This window comes from Panthera uncia (genome assembly GCF_023721935.1).
Source record: "Panthera uncia isolate 11264 chromosome D3 unlocalized genomic scaffold, Puncia_PCG_1.0 HiC_scaffold_8, whole genome shotgun sequence".
Taxonomy (NCBI): domain Eukaryota; kingdom Metazoa; phylum Chordata; class Mammalia; order Carnivora; family Felidae; genus Panthera; species Panthera uncia.
Window position 1 is genome coordinate 79901935 of NW_026057586.1, and position 13780 is coordinate 79915714.

The window sequence follows — 13780 nt, forward strand, 5'->3', positions numbered from 1 at the left end:
GAAGTCCAAGGTAGGGTGGGTTTCAGGGCTGGTTGATCCAGCAGTGCTCCAAGGCCATCAGTGACTCAAATTCTTTCCTTCTCTTTGTTCCGCCATTCCCAGTGTGTGGAACTTGCCTTCAACAACTAGATCTTTTGTATTCCCAAGTTCTCAAGTCGTTGAGACCTGATGTGTCCAGAGGAAAGAAGGTGTTGGAGGCATCCTTCTCTATATCTCTTTCTTAGAAGTAAGGAGAATTTTCGAGAAGTTTCTCTTTCATGGTTCCTTGAGTTGGCTGGGTTCAACGGGCCAGTTCTCACTTGGGGTCTCTCATGGAAATTGCAGTCAGAGGACCATTGGGGCAGTATCATTTGAGTGCCACTTGCCCTCAGTGTCCAAGATAGTTTCTTGCCTAGTGCTCCGGTCAGGATCGGGGAAGAGCTGGAGGTTGGTCAGGCAGCGCTCTCTCTCTCTCTCTGCACAGCCCCTCCATATGGCTCACTTGGGCTTCCCCACCGCATGGCGGTCCCAGGGAAATCAGACTTCACGCGGCAGCTGGCTTCCCCCGGAATAAGAGACGTGGTTGGGAGCTACAAGGTTGCTTATGACCTAGGCCGTCCCCTCAAGTCACACAGCATCACTGTTGCTGTATCCTGTCAGTCAAAATTAAGTCCCAGGGCCAGTCCAGGTTCAAGGAAAGAAGACAACACAAGGGCAATAAGCCAGACCTTCCAGATTGGAAGGTCTGGTTTATTGGTGGGGGAGGCATCTTTGGCAACTAGCCCCCTCTCTCCCCAGAAAACTTCTGCTTATATGTCATTGGCCACAATTGTGCCACAGATCCATCCTACGACCACCCATCAGTGGCAAGGACAATGGATTTGAGGGAAGCACCACGATGAGGGGTCAACATCATTGTATTAGGAGAAATCACCAGGGCAGGCTGACCCTCGCTTACTACCCCTCATTGTTGTGAATTCGGTGTGGTTAGTTCTTACAATGATCCCTTCCCCCAAGGTCCAAACACCTCCTTATCTTCCCCAAGACGGAGCAGAGAGAATCAAGAGCTTAGCCCAGTTCCAGACTGTTGTCAATCCCCTGCTGTAAATCACGTGAAGGCTACAGCGAGGTTCTCTTCGGTGCTTTTTTAAAGTGCAAGGTGTCCTCTAAGTGGCATGGGCCAGCTGACCGTCAAGGACCATTTAAAGAAATTTTTTTAATGTTTATTTATTTTTGAGAGAGGGAGAGACTGAGTGTGAGCAGGGGAGGGGCAGAGAGAAAGAGAGAGAGAGAGAGAGACAGAATCTGAAGCAGGCTCCAGGCTCCGAGCTGTCAGCACAGAGCCCGACGTGGGGCTGGAACCCCCGAACTGTGAGATCGTGACCTGAGCCGAAGCTGGACGCTCAGCTTCCTGAGCCACCCAGGCACCCCTGGCAAGGACTATTTAATAATTTGTTTGGTTCCTGGACCAGAAGTCAGAAGACCGCTTCTTAGCCATGTGATCTTAGCCAAGTGGCCCTGTCTTCATAAACAATAATGATGAGGGCAATCGAATACACAGTCGTTGAGAAGTCTGAACGAGCTATTATCCAGAAAAATATGCGATGATATATAACCGGGAGCCACTCTTCAGAGAGATAGCAGATAGTCTCACGGTCTGAGGGCGGGTGGTAGAATCAGCAGCCCAGGATTTGGGCTCTGCCCCTTCCTCGCTGTGTGTGTTCTCGGGCAAATGACACCACCCCGCTCATTCTCAGTTGCCTTATCTGTAAAAGGAAGGGGCGGTGTATGATGTTCGGATCTGTCTCACAGACCTGGGGGGAGTGCCGATGAGATAAGAGATGTGAAGGAGATTAGAAGCCCATCAAATCCTCTGCTGACGGCAGTTGTCCCGCAAGAGGAAGCGCCAGAGAGAAGCAGAGCTGTTTTTACAAGGGCGTGCGATGGGGTTGCGGCAGATGTCTTAGGCTGGGTCCCCAGACGCGGAGCCTGAGACAAGGCTTTAAGTGCAAGTCGTTGATCTGGGAGGCGATCCCAGGACAAGTTGCAGGGAGGGGAGGAGAGCGTGGTGGGGAGGGGAGGAAGTCAGTGCGGGGTTCGGAGTCCAGCGGGTTACTCCTATGAGCTCTGGAGCTTGTGGGAATCAGTGTAGACAATACTCCACAGGGGAGCCCGCCCCAGGGGCAAGAAAGCTACGGTATTATATACTGTGTTCCCTTGGTACTTGATTAAGAGCGCCCTGGGGGTGCGGTTGGGGCATGAATTCCCTGGCGATTCCAGTTTGCCTCTGAGCAGCCAGAGGCAAGAGAAATCCTTCAGCCAAGAATTTCAGGTCCTGGTACTTGGAAATTCAACCAGCAAGCTGAAAACGAACACGGGAACACATACGAAGAGTGCCTCTGTACATAGATGACCACAGCGGCCTCTAAGATCTACCCTACTGGCAAGGCGGTATAGAGAATGTAGCCATGGTCAGTTCCAAGGGTTGTCTACTGCTCAAGGGGTGTTATCTCGTTTTATCCTCACAACAACCTGCGAGGTTAAACAAGATAATGTGCAGAGAGTGTTTTGCCCAGGGTATGGCATGGGATAAGCGTTTAAATGCGATTAGACATTCTTCCTGTCGTCACGATCACTGCAAACGAAGGAGCTCTCACCTTCGTTTCCCCTGAGTGGGGAAACTCAGACTCTCTCCTCCCTGGTCATAGGTAACCCTTGAGGGGCCTCATTCAACATCTGACCTTCTTCATCCTTGAAAGGGGATCCTGACTGCTTCTCTCCTCTCTCCCTTTTCTCACTGAGCTATTGTCATGAGCGCTGGGCCTTTGGGGTCCCATGGGAAGGAGGTCCAGCGCAACCACAAAATTCAGAAGTGCATCCGGGGGCGCCTGGGTGGCTCAGTTGGTTGGGCGTCCAACTCTTGATTTCGGCTCAGCTCACGATCTCCCAGTTCGTGAGATCGAGCCCTGCGTCAGGCTCTACGCTGACAGCGGGGAGCTGAAGGAATCCATTCCATGGAGAGCAAAGTAGGGAAAATCATTTTCTTCCTTCCTTCTTTTCTCAAATAGCTACACAAGAACCCCTTCTACGTGCATTTCAGAAACATCAGAAAACAGGAACAAACCAAAGAGAAAAACTGCAAAAGCATCCACAGACCCAGGGACCCAGAAAGAGCCAATTTCTGCATGTTTTTAAAGCAGTGTTCTAAGCAGATTCACAGGTGGTCTTTGACCGTATATATTTTCATGTACTTTCAATAGGAAAACGTTCACATGACTCCCATATCCGTTGCTACAAAGGCACAGAGAGTAAAAAAATCGACCTTTGGGGGCTCCCGGGTGGCTCAGTCGGTTGAGAGTCCGACTTTGGCTCAGGTCACAGTCTCGAGGTTAATGAGCTCGAACCCCACATCGGGATCGCTGCTGTCAGCGTGGAGCCTGCTTCGGATCCTCTCTCTGTCTCCCCTCCCCACCCCCTCCTCTGCTCGCACTCTCTCTCTCTCAAAAATAAACATTTAAAAAAAGAAAGAAGGAAAGAAATTGACCTTTGTCTCCTGCAGCACCGTTCCCCAGCCCAGAGCAACATTGTCTTCACTTCCTTGGACTTTTTTTCTCCTTTCTTTTTTTTTAATTAAAAAAAAAAAATTTTTTTTTTAATTAAAAAAAAATTTTTTTTTTTACAGTTTTTAAATTTATTTTTGATAGACAGAGAGAGCACAAATGGGGGAGAGGCAGAGAGAGACGGAGACACAGAATCCGAAGCAGGCTCCGAGCTGTCAGCACAGAGCCCGACTTGGGGCTCGAACTCACAAACCGCGAGATCATGACCTGAGCCAAAGTCAGACGCTTCACCAACTGAGCCACCCAGGTGCCCGTTTTCTCCTTTTTTTTTTTTTTTTTTTAACACATATTCACACATACTAGACCCACCGTTAAGGGTCTTAGCTTTTTCTTTAGCAACATGTCTCATCCGTTTCCCCCTTTCTCCTTTGAATGGCTACATAGCATTCCTCCACAGGGATTAAACCCTGATCTATCTGACCAGGTCCCTACAGTTGGTTATTTAAAATGTTTCCAATTTTATCTTATTCTAAACAATGAATGCTGCAGTCACTCTGGGTGTAGATACATCCTTGTGCAAGTTTGCGGGCGATCTGGATAGGAAATTGCTGGGTCAGAGTTCATGTGTGCTTATTGTGCTAGAACATTTGGATACTTTGAAGAAAATACAATCAAACTATTTTGTAAAACCTGTTTGTATTCCCTTTAGGATACTTGTGTATGTATGTATGTATATGAGAGAGAGAGAGAGAGAGAGAGAGAGAGAGAGAGAGAGAAGGAGAGAGAGAAGGAGAGAGAGAGACAGAGAGAGAATATGGATGATGTTTTACAACATCAGGGGTGTTAGGCATACCCCACTTTGCAGATGTATCATTGTTTATTTAAGCCGCCTTCGTTTTGGGAACGGTAAGCCTGCTTCCAACTTTTACAGAATTAAAAATCACCAGGGAATCGGAGCGCCTGGTTGGCTCAGTCGGTTAAGCATCTGACTTCAGCTCAGGTCATGATCTTGCGGTTCACAAGTTCGAGTCCCTTGTCGGGCTCTGTGCTGACAGCTCAGAGACTGGAGCCTGTTTGAGGTTCTGTGTCTCCCTCTCTCTCTGCCCTTCCCCGCTCATTCTCTCTCTCTCTCTCTCTCTCTCTCTCTCTCTCAAAAAGAAACAAACATAAGACATTTTAAAAATTAAGAACAAATAAATAAAAATCATCAGGGAATTAAAACTGCCTTGTGGCAAGTGAGAAAGCCATTTCCATTCGCGAGATTCAGTTGGAAATAGAACAATGAATCAGAATGCCTCTAAATCCGGCATTACGGAGATCGAACAGGAGGAGAAAATCCCACGTACAGGGACTTGAGGTTTTATTTTTGTTTATTTTTAAATCACTAAAGTATGAGAGCCGCTTTCTAGTTCTTGTTTTTCCAGTAAGGACCCCCTGCTTTAGCTCACACCGTACAAATAAATTATTTATAAATTACATCCCCCGCTTTCAAAAATAAACACCGCTCCTCCAGAAATTTAGATAAATAAAACGTCATCTATTTATCAAATTGACTCTTCATGCCTAATAACCCGTGGCCTAGCTAAAGGAATTGTTATCTAACAGCCAGGTCAAAAGTGCAAGAGTCCAGACTTATTAATTCTAAGCCGAGCCAGGCCATTGATTAGCTCTGTTGAGGGAAGAGTGGGAGAGAGCGGCCCGTGGTCAGTTCGGTTCTCTGGGTGTTCTCCCCTCGAAGATGATACCGTTGTCGCTGGCCTCGGCTTGTGCGTTTAACAATGTTTGTGTAGTGCTCAGATAAAAGGCGCAGGGTGAGACTTAAGTGGTTGTTAAAATTGTCAGCCCCAAAGTCATCAGAATTCCGATTGATAACCCGCACTTACAGTGAGAGGAGAATTTGGGGGTTTTGTGTGTGTGTGTGTGTTTTTCTTTTTCTTTTTTTTTTTGTTTTTTTGTTTTTTGTTTTGTTTTTTTTTTTAAGGAGGCTGATTTTCCCTTTTCAATGGCTGAGAAAATGCCCGAGGCCACTTGCACTTTGGGGAACTGTTGTCACCAGCACCCTAGATTTTATTAATCTGTTGTTATTCCCTTCTTATGACAAGAACGGAGCCTCTGAGCTCGCAGAAGGGGCTCATAGACCGTCTGAACTGGAAGATTAGGAGAGGTAGGGTTCAGGAACACAGGGTCTCAGAGTGGCGTAGGGTCGTGGAAACTGAGGCCCAGGGGGTCCCGTGAGTTGGGGTCAGCTCTAGAATCGAGACCTGGTTTCTTCACTCTTGGCCCATTGTTCTGGCCCTTGGCGGTTCCATCAGGGGCCCATTTCACAGATGGATTAACGGAGGAAGAGATAACCTCATAAAAATTCCAGGCAAGCATCGAGAATGCCCGATCTTTGCTCTGTATCACCTCTGCTCCTCAGAAACCTTGCAGCCTATTTCCATATTCCACCAGACCAAAGGTCAGTCTAGGGTTTGCAACTTTCTAGCTACATAAGAGAGAGTTCTGGGCTATGGCTGGAGAGTGGCCTGAATCCCACATCACATCCCGGAGGCGGTAGGAGCCGTGACTTGGGGTCCCACCCTGCTGTCCCCGCTTCTTGGCTCTGTGGCCATGGGAAACGAATCTCCCTGGACCTCAGTTTCCTCATCCATAAAAGGGGGATAATAATGGTGCTTACCTTATCAAGTTGTGGGAATGAAGTTAAATAACCCACGTCAAGTTAAATTACATGGATTCGATTGAAAAAATGTTAAAAATCTATGCTTCGCACGGTGTTTGGCTCCCGGGGTGCCCTGAGTAAATGGGACCTGTTACCGTTAGGGAGGCTGTGGTTGTCATTGTTGTCGAAAGGTGTATGCTTTTGGACAAGTCACAACTCTCCGTTCCCTGGTCAGGTCTACTGCCTCCTTGAAGGGACTGTTTGAGGATGAAATGACTTAACACACACACACACTTCTCGACACTGTGTCTGACACCTAACAAAGCTGAAATAAATGGTAAGTGTAATATTTACCTAGGACATCTCCTATACTAAACACAAAATACACTTGACCTTAGCCAAAAGGCCGAGAAGCGATTATAATAAATACAAAATAAACGGTGGGAATAATGTTTATGGCGACATGGCTTTGGGCAGCTTGCGTCTCTTTGCATGCGTCCGGATCTTCTAGAAGCGAGTAACAGTGATGCCTACGGCGGTGTCCTGATTCGGAAGTTTGGGGCGGGCCCTAGGAATCACTGTGGCCCACCCATCAGGTGACGGGATGCCAGATGCACACTTGGAGCCATGTGGCAATAAAGGTGGGGCCGTTTTGCACAAAGACAAAGAATAGGGATCAGTATGTTTGTACCTCGAGTAGTTAACGGGCGGCCACATGTTCTAGGCACTAAGTAGCCACGTAGAACGGGGGGCTTACAGGCTGCCGTTCTGGCTGCTGAGCGAACGGGCTCCGTTTCTAGCTATGAAAATTTCCCCCTTCTCTCCAACGCCAGCATGCAGGTTCCTGCAGCTAATGGGTGCGAACGTCTGCGTCTGGTGGTTCCTTTAAGGATGCCGGCAAGAGAGGGCAATAATTAACTCGCTTTAAAATGGCTCAGTGCCTAGAACCTCAGCCCCTTTGTAATGGGACCTCTGCCCCCCCTCCTCTCCCATTGCCCCCGGGGCTCAGTGGCCCGACTGTCAGAGCTTTCAAAGACCATTTGGAATTACTTAGCCCCAGGGTCATTGGGCCTCTCTCCAGCCCACTGAGATGTCCGACTTTGCCATTTTCCTGTTTCAGCTTTACTGGGTTTGTTCATTCATAATAGCAACCAAATGTCCCCCGGGCCTAAAAGGCCCTCGACACTCTCCTTGCCACGAGCCTCTCCTAGGTTAACTCCCGGCCTCTCAGAATAACCTCTTAGTGCAAACCCACCTAATTGACTTTGCCAGACTCTGCCCCTTCTCCAGTCCCTGCTGGGTCGTCCCGGCCTGCTCATTACCGAAGTGCAAGTCTGAGTAGGCGGCTGCCTCCTGCTCCAGCCAAGGCCCCGCTCAAGGTTAGCAGGGCGTAATTGGGTTTACGAACCCCCCGAATCCGGAGTCCCGGCTGCCACGGGAAAGGAAGTTCTGGGGAAGTCCCCAAACAAGAGCCCCAGAGGAAAACTGAACTCGAACTATGTCTCTTTCTCGCTTGGCCACACTTAGGGAAAACATTGCATCCCTATCAACACAGAAAGTATCTTATTACGGAACAGCTTCAAAGGTATGCAGAAGTAGAAAAGACAGCATTATATAAACCACCATAATTGCATCAGGCAGCTTCAGGCAGCCATTTGGAGGCACAAACCCTCCCAAACTCTGTAATCCTACCCCTCACTGTTAAACATCTTGAGGAACACACACCACCTTTGTGAAATCGAAGGGTAACTGACACATGCCGAACATTCTATGTCAGGTGTACAATGTAACGACTTGAAATCTATGTACACACCATCAGATGATCAGCCCTGGTGAATCTAGTTACCATCCGTCACCACACGGAGTCACAAACGTTTTGTTCCCAGGGCAAGAAGTTCAAGATCTCCTCCTGCAACAGTTTGCCGACAGGCAAAACAATTGCTATCGACTGTATTCGCCGCGCTGCACAGAACATCCCTGTGACCTAATTTTTTTATATATATGCAACTGGAAGTTTGTACCCCTTGACCCGGTCATCCATTTTACCCACACTCCACTCCCCGACCCTCTGGTAGCCGCCAATCTGTTCTCCGTACTTATGAGTCTTGTTTTGTTCGCTTGTTCTGTTCTTCGATCGCACGTGTAAGTGCAATGGTCCATACGCCATCTTCTTAACGCCCATGTAATTCACACACGCAGATGCACACACATAAAGAAGATGGGATCGTAAAGATACATACGACCCTACGTCTGTTTTTCTCACTGAAACTTGGATTTTTAGTGACTATGTGGTATTCTATCTATAGATACAACATGATTTTACCCAACTCCTGCCTTTGCGCATCTAAGTTCCTAACTATTTTTGTCGTGACCTATTGCATTGATATGGACAGTCTTTTTTTTTTTTTTTTATTGTTTTCAAGCTTTATTTTTGAGAGAGAGAGAGAGAGTGAGCGAGCAGGGGAGGAACAGAGAAAGAGAGGGAGGCTCTGAATCCGAAGCAGGCTCCAGGCTCTGAGCCGTCAGCACAGAGCCCGACGCGGGGAACCCATGAACCCATGAACCAGGAGATCATGACCTGAGCCGAAGTCGGACGTTCAACCGACTGAGCCACTCAGGGGCCCCTGCTACAGACATTCTTGCAGATAGTTGCTCACATTTCTGGTTATTTCTTTAGAAAACGGTTCTAGAAATGAAACAGCTATGCATGCACTTTTCAGGTAAACGACAAGCTTCCCACGCCCCTCCAGTAGGGCTGTTTCGATTTACAGTCCCCCTCACATGGTGAAAGAGACTCACTGTTTCAGTTAGGATCAGCTCCCCAAAGCCCCTGCGTTGGAAGGCCCCAGAAGCTTGGCACGCATTTCTCATTATAATTCTCCCTCCCCCCAAAAGGGAGCTCCGAGGACGGAAGGAAAGAGGGAATGAGAAAGGGGACATCACTATTCTTTTTTTCTTTTTTCTTTTAGAGAGAGAGAGAGAGAGCATGAGCAGGGTGCAGGGGCAGAGAGAGAGAAGGAGAGAGAATCTTAAGCAGGTTCCACGCTAAGTGCACAGAGCCCGATGCAGGGCTCGATCTCACAACCCCGGGATCATGACCTGAGCCGAAGTCCCGAGTCAGATGCTCAACCAACTGAGCCACCCAGGCGCCCCCAGGATGTCACTATGCTTGACTAGCAAGCTACAAACTGTGGGGCAGGAGACAGGGATGGGCAGACAAAACCACAGTTCATTACTAAAGGGACGGGGTGCCCGGGGGGTGGCTCAGTCGGTTGAGCGTCCGACTTCGGCTCAGGTCACGATCTCGTGGTTCGTGGGTTCGAGCCCCGCGTCGGGCTCTGTGCTGACGGCTCAGAGCCTGGAGCCTGCTTTGGATTCTGTGTCTCCCTCTCTCTCCGCCCCTCCCCCGCTCACGCTCTGTGTCTGTCTCCTTCAAAAATAAACAAACATTAAAAAACAAATTTACAGATATTGAGGGTCCAGCAACTCTTCACCACGGTGTCACACTTTGCCTCGTATTCTGGCCACTCTAGCTTCTCCGAATGGGTTCCAGGAAGGCACCGGCCCTTCCTGCCCGCCTGCCGCCTGGGGGACAGCCTGGAGGCGGGCGGCTGGGGCTGCAAGGGTTTGTCAGGAAGATGCTCTGTGTTTATACACCCGGAAGAATGAAGACACAAACACGGTTTGGGAAAATGGCTTTGCACGGGCGATCTGAGCCAAGATGCAGACAAGGGGGATTTATAAAAAAAAAAAAAAAGGAGGTGGTGAGCGTGCTGGGGATGGGCTGGAGGAATGGAATGAACATGCGTTAAGGATGCCTTAAACTTGCCTGTTCCCAGGCGGGAAGGTCACATGGGAAGCCAGACCCAAATAGGCAAGCCTTATCCCCCCGCCCTGCTCCTGTCGCCCTGCTGGTCTGAGGGCCCTTAGTCCCTCCACCCAAAACAGACAGTGGATATGGCTCTGCCCTGTCTCTCAGAGACCATTTAAGGCTTTGAAAATCTCCCGCTCTGAGATGCGAGTCCAGTGACACCCCCGTGCCAAGAGCGGATGAGCATATTTTGTTCCTGGGACATCTGCTATCTCCCACTGGAATGTCAGAGATGTCAGAGCGTTCCAGAACCTCCCTCCGGTCTCTCCATTGTCTCCCTCCCTCTCTCCTCCTCTCTCCCTCCCTCCATTTCTGTCCCTAAGCAGCTGAAATGACCCTGAGCAGAACTTGACCCTGCTCTGTCCCCCCAGGAAACCAGCCCCACCAGTGCCCTTTTCCGTCTGCTTGTTTGGAACATTCTCCTTTGATGTGCAGTGATTAGCGATCAGAAGCCCCTACTTTAAAAACAAAAAACAAAAAACAAAAAAACGCACCCTCAAGTTAACCAGATAATAAAAATACGACGGGAACGAAAGTTTATGCCGCAAGGTCCGTTCGCAGTTTACGAAAAGGAGGCAGAATAGAAAAAGGCAAAAACACACACGTGGGTGTCAGCAGGTGGGAACGGGTGTATTAGTCGTTGATTTTTGCCTCACGTGCATTTATCTCTTAAAACCCAATTACGGGGGTGCCTGGGGGGTACAGTCGGTGAAGCACCCAACTCTCGATCTCGGCTCAGGTCATGATCTCAAGGTTCGTGGGTTCGAGCCCCACATGGGGCTCTGTGCTGGTGGTGCGGGGCCTGCTTGGGATTCTCTCTCTCCCTCTCTCCCTCTCTCCCTCTCTCCCTCTCTCCCTGCCCCTCCCCTGCTTACGCTCTTTCTCTCTCTCCGGATCAATAACCTTAAAAAAACAAAATAAAAATCCATTTAGTGTTATTATTGTTATCCTAGTTATTATTTTAAAAGCCTGGGGGATCTGGTCCCAATCCTGCCCTGCCCACTAGCTGCGAGGGTGTGGGGTACGTGACCTCGGTAGTCCTTGGCTGTGAAATGGGGCGATTGTACTGACCGCCCGGCGGGAGTTGTTGCAAAGGACAGCAGGATGAGTCAGGGCGCCAAACTCTTAGCGCTGTGCGGCGCGTGTAGCCAATAAACGTTCGCCATCACCATCATCATCATCATTATCCTTAGTGTTAGTGTCGCCGGCTGTTATCCGGCCCCCAAAGAACCTGGCTGACGGTTTGTTTGTCTCCGGAAAGTCAGGGAGCCTCTCCAATATCACCAACTGGCCGTTCTTTGAAGAAGGGCCGCGTCGTCCGCGGGGGAGGGAAGGAGCCATGTGTTAAGGGCCTGAAGCATATACGTCTTCCTCCGCAGATCATTAGGCTCACGTTTGTCACATTTATTTTGAGGAAACTGGTAAGCAGAGGGTGGGTGAGGTTAATGGCTCTGTGTTCTCCAGATGGGGGGAGGCTCAGCAGAGCCTCGAGTGACCCCGGAGGCCTGGCTCAGGCCCCAGCCCCTAGGCCTGACCAAGCAGGAACCGGAGCCAGCCTGGAGCGGGGTGGCCGGGATCTAAGCTTTCACCCCTGGGACACGCGGCTAGCAGGACCCCCCGAATGGTCTGGCTGCAGTTTGTCACCAAAGCGTGGGAAAGCGCCAGGCTTTCTCCCACCCGGAGCGGGTCAGGCGGGACTCCTGAGCCGCCCTGCCAGGACAAGGCGAGGGCCGTTCCTTCTGGAATTCTTTTCCGGCCTGAATAGCTCAGAGGGCCGGGGGGAGAAATGGTATGGGGACGGCTCCCCAAGACAGAGCAGTGAGGGCATCTCTGCCTTCCATTGCCAACGTTCAGACTTCCCACACTTTTTATCCCAGACCTACTGTGCGCCTGGCTGTGGTAGCTGGAAGGCCGTCTGGGGCTGGTTCTCCTACGGCCGTGTGACTCGGGGATGTCGCCTCACCTCTTCAAACCTCCAGCTATCCATGGGCACTACGAGGAAAGGAGCGGCTCCTACCTCACAGGCCTTTCTGAGGGACTCGAGCACAAAAGCACACCATAACTGCTAGCCACGCTAAAAAAGCTGGTCCTGAAATCAAGGCCAGCTCCTCGGTGAGGATGATGATTAATTTTTCAGACCACGTAAGAGCCAAGATTAGCCTTCTCCTGAGAATCTTTGCGTATCTCTTAAGCCCTCCGTTATCCGCAAGAGAAAACAAACCGATCCATTAAACGGTTTGCCTCGGCCCTCCCAGAAAATCATCAGGAACACGCGGCGACCGTGGATAAACGGGTGGGAAACTCCTGGTGCGTAGACACAGGCGATATGCCCACTCGATGTTGATTTTCCGACCACCAAAAGATTCCTTTTTACGGACCTGCTGGAGTTCTGCGGATTAACAACTCCGGGCGGGGCGCTCAAGGCACTCGAGGCCCCCAGCCCGGCCAAGCTTCCCCAGGCCCGGAGAAGGTGTGATTTCAGACATAATGGTAAGGATGGGGGGGGGGGGGGGGGGGCGGAATGCAGGCCTGTGTGTGAGGTGATTGTAACCAGAAACACCTCGGCAGGCATCTCGCTGCTGTCCTGAGTGCTGCTGGCAGGCAGCCGGGCCCCCGGAGCCGGGAGCCGGCCAGAGGTGCCCCGGCTGGCCGCTCACCGCCCCTCCGGGGCCCAGCCCGGGTGATAGCTTATCGGGCGCACTCGGGGGGGGGGGGGGGGGGGGGGGGCCCCGCGCTACCACCGGAAACGCGGCTCAAGGCCAGTGGATGCCTGATGGAGAGGTTTGCGCCAGGGTGCGCGCAAGCCGGCGCTTAGGCTCCCGGTTCAGGCCTGCGTCCCTGCGCGACCAGGTAAGGCGGCAGGTGGGTGGGGAGCGATGTTCCCTATGGGCCTGGCGAAGGCTGGTATTTTATAAGAACCAGAGGGGTGGGGAGGGGCAGGGGGGGGGGGGAGGAAAGCAGGGAAGGCAGGGGTCAGGGCTTCAGGGCAGGGATGCGGTGGGGGCGCACCCCAAGTTGTCGGTGAGGGGGTGCGCCTGCGAGAGGTGTGTCTGACCCCTGATGCGCCTTGTCACCTTCCCACAGCGGGGCTCGACACGCCCCGCCTCTGGCCACGCGTGGGTGCCCTCCGTTCCTCTGAGACGCCAGCATGCATATTGGGGCGTATTGGGAGGGGGGCGAGCGTGTTGGGGTTGAGGGCCCGTAGTCAGAAGGTCGTTGTATGCGTTAGAACATGAGGGGGATTTGGAGCCCGAAGCCCTGAGTTTGACTCCAGGCTTTCCAGGTTTTACTGTGCACTCTTGGGCCAGTAGCTTAACATCTCTGGGCCCAGCCTCCTCATCTTGCAGGGACGAATCCTAATAACAACTCGGCGGGCTATCGGGCTTCAGTAAGGTGATAATTTGAAAGATCGTTTTAAAATAGCCTTATTTTGGGTGGTCTATTATGAGAAAGTTCTGGCACCGTCTAGAGAGAGTCGACCAGCAGCCGACTGGGATGTGCGTTTCCCCTGGAAGGGGACCCGCGTGGGATCAAACAGGTTGAAGCATGGCCTGCGTCTGCCCTGAGCAGGTGTCCCCGGTCCCAGGGAAAGACGTTTGGGAGGAAGAACACCCGAGGCAGTGACCTGCAGACAGGGTTGCAGAGCCCAAGCCAAGAGTGTTTCCAAGGCCTTTAACTGCAGGGCCCCCAATGAGGGGCTCACTGGGCCCT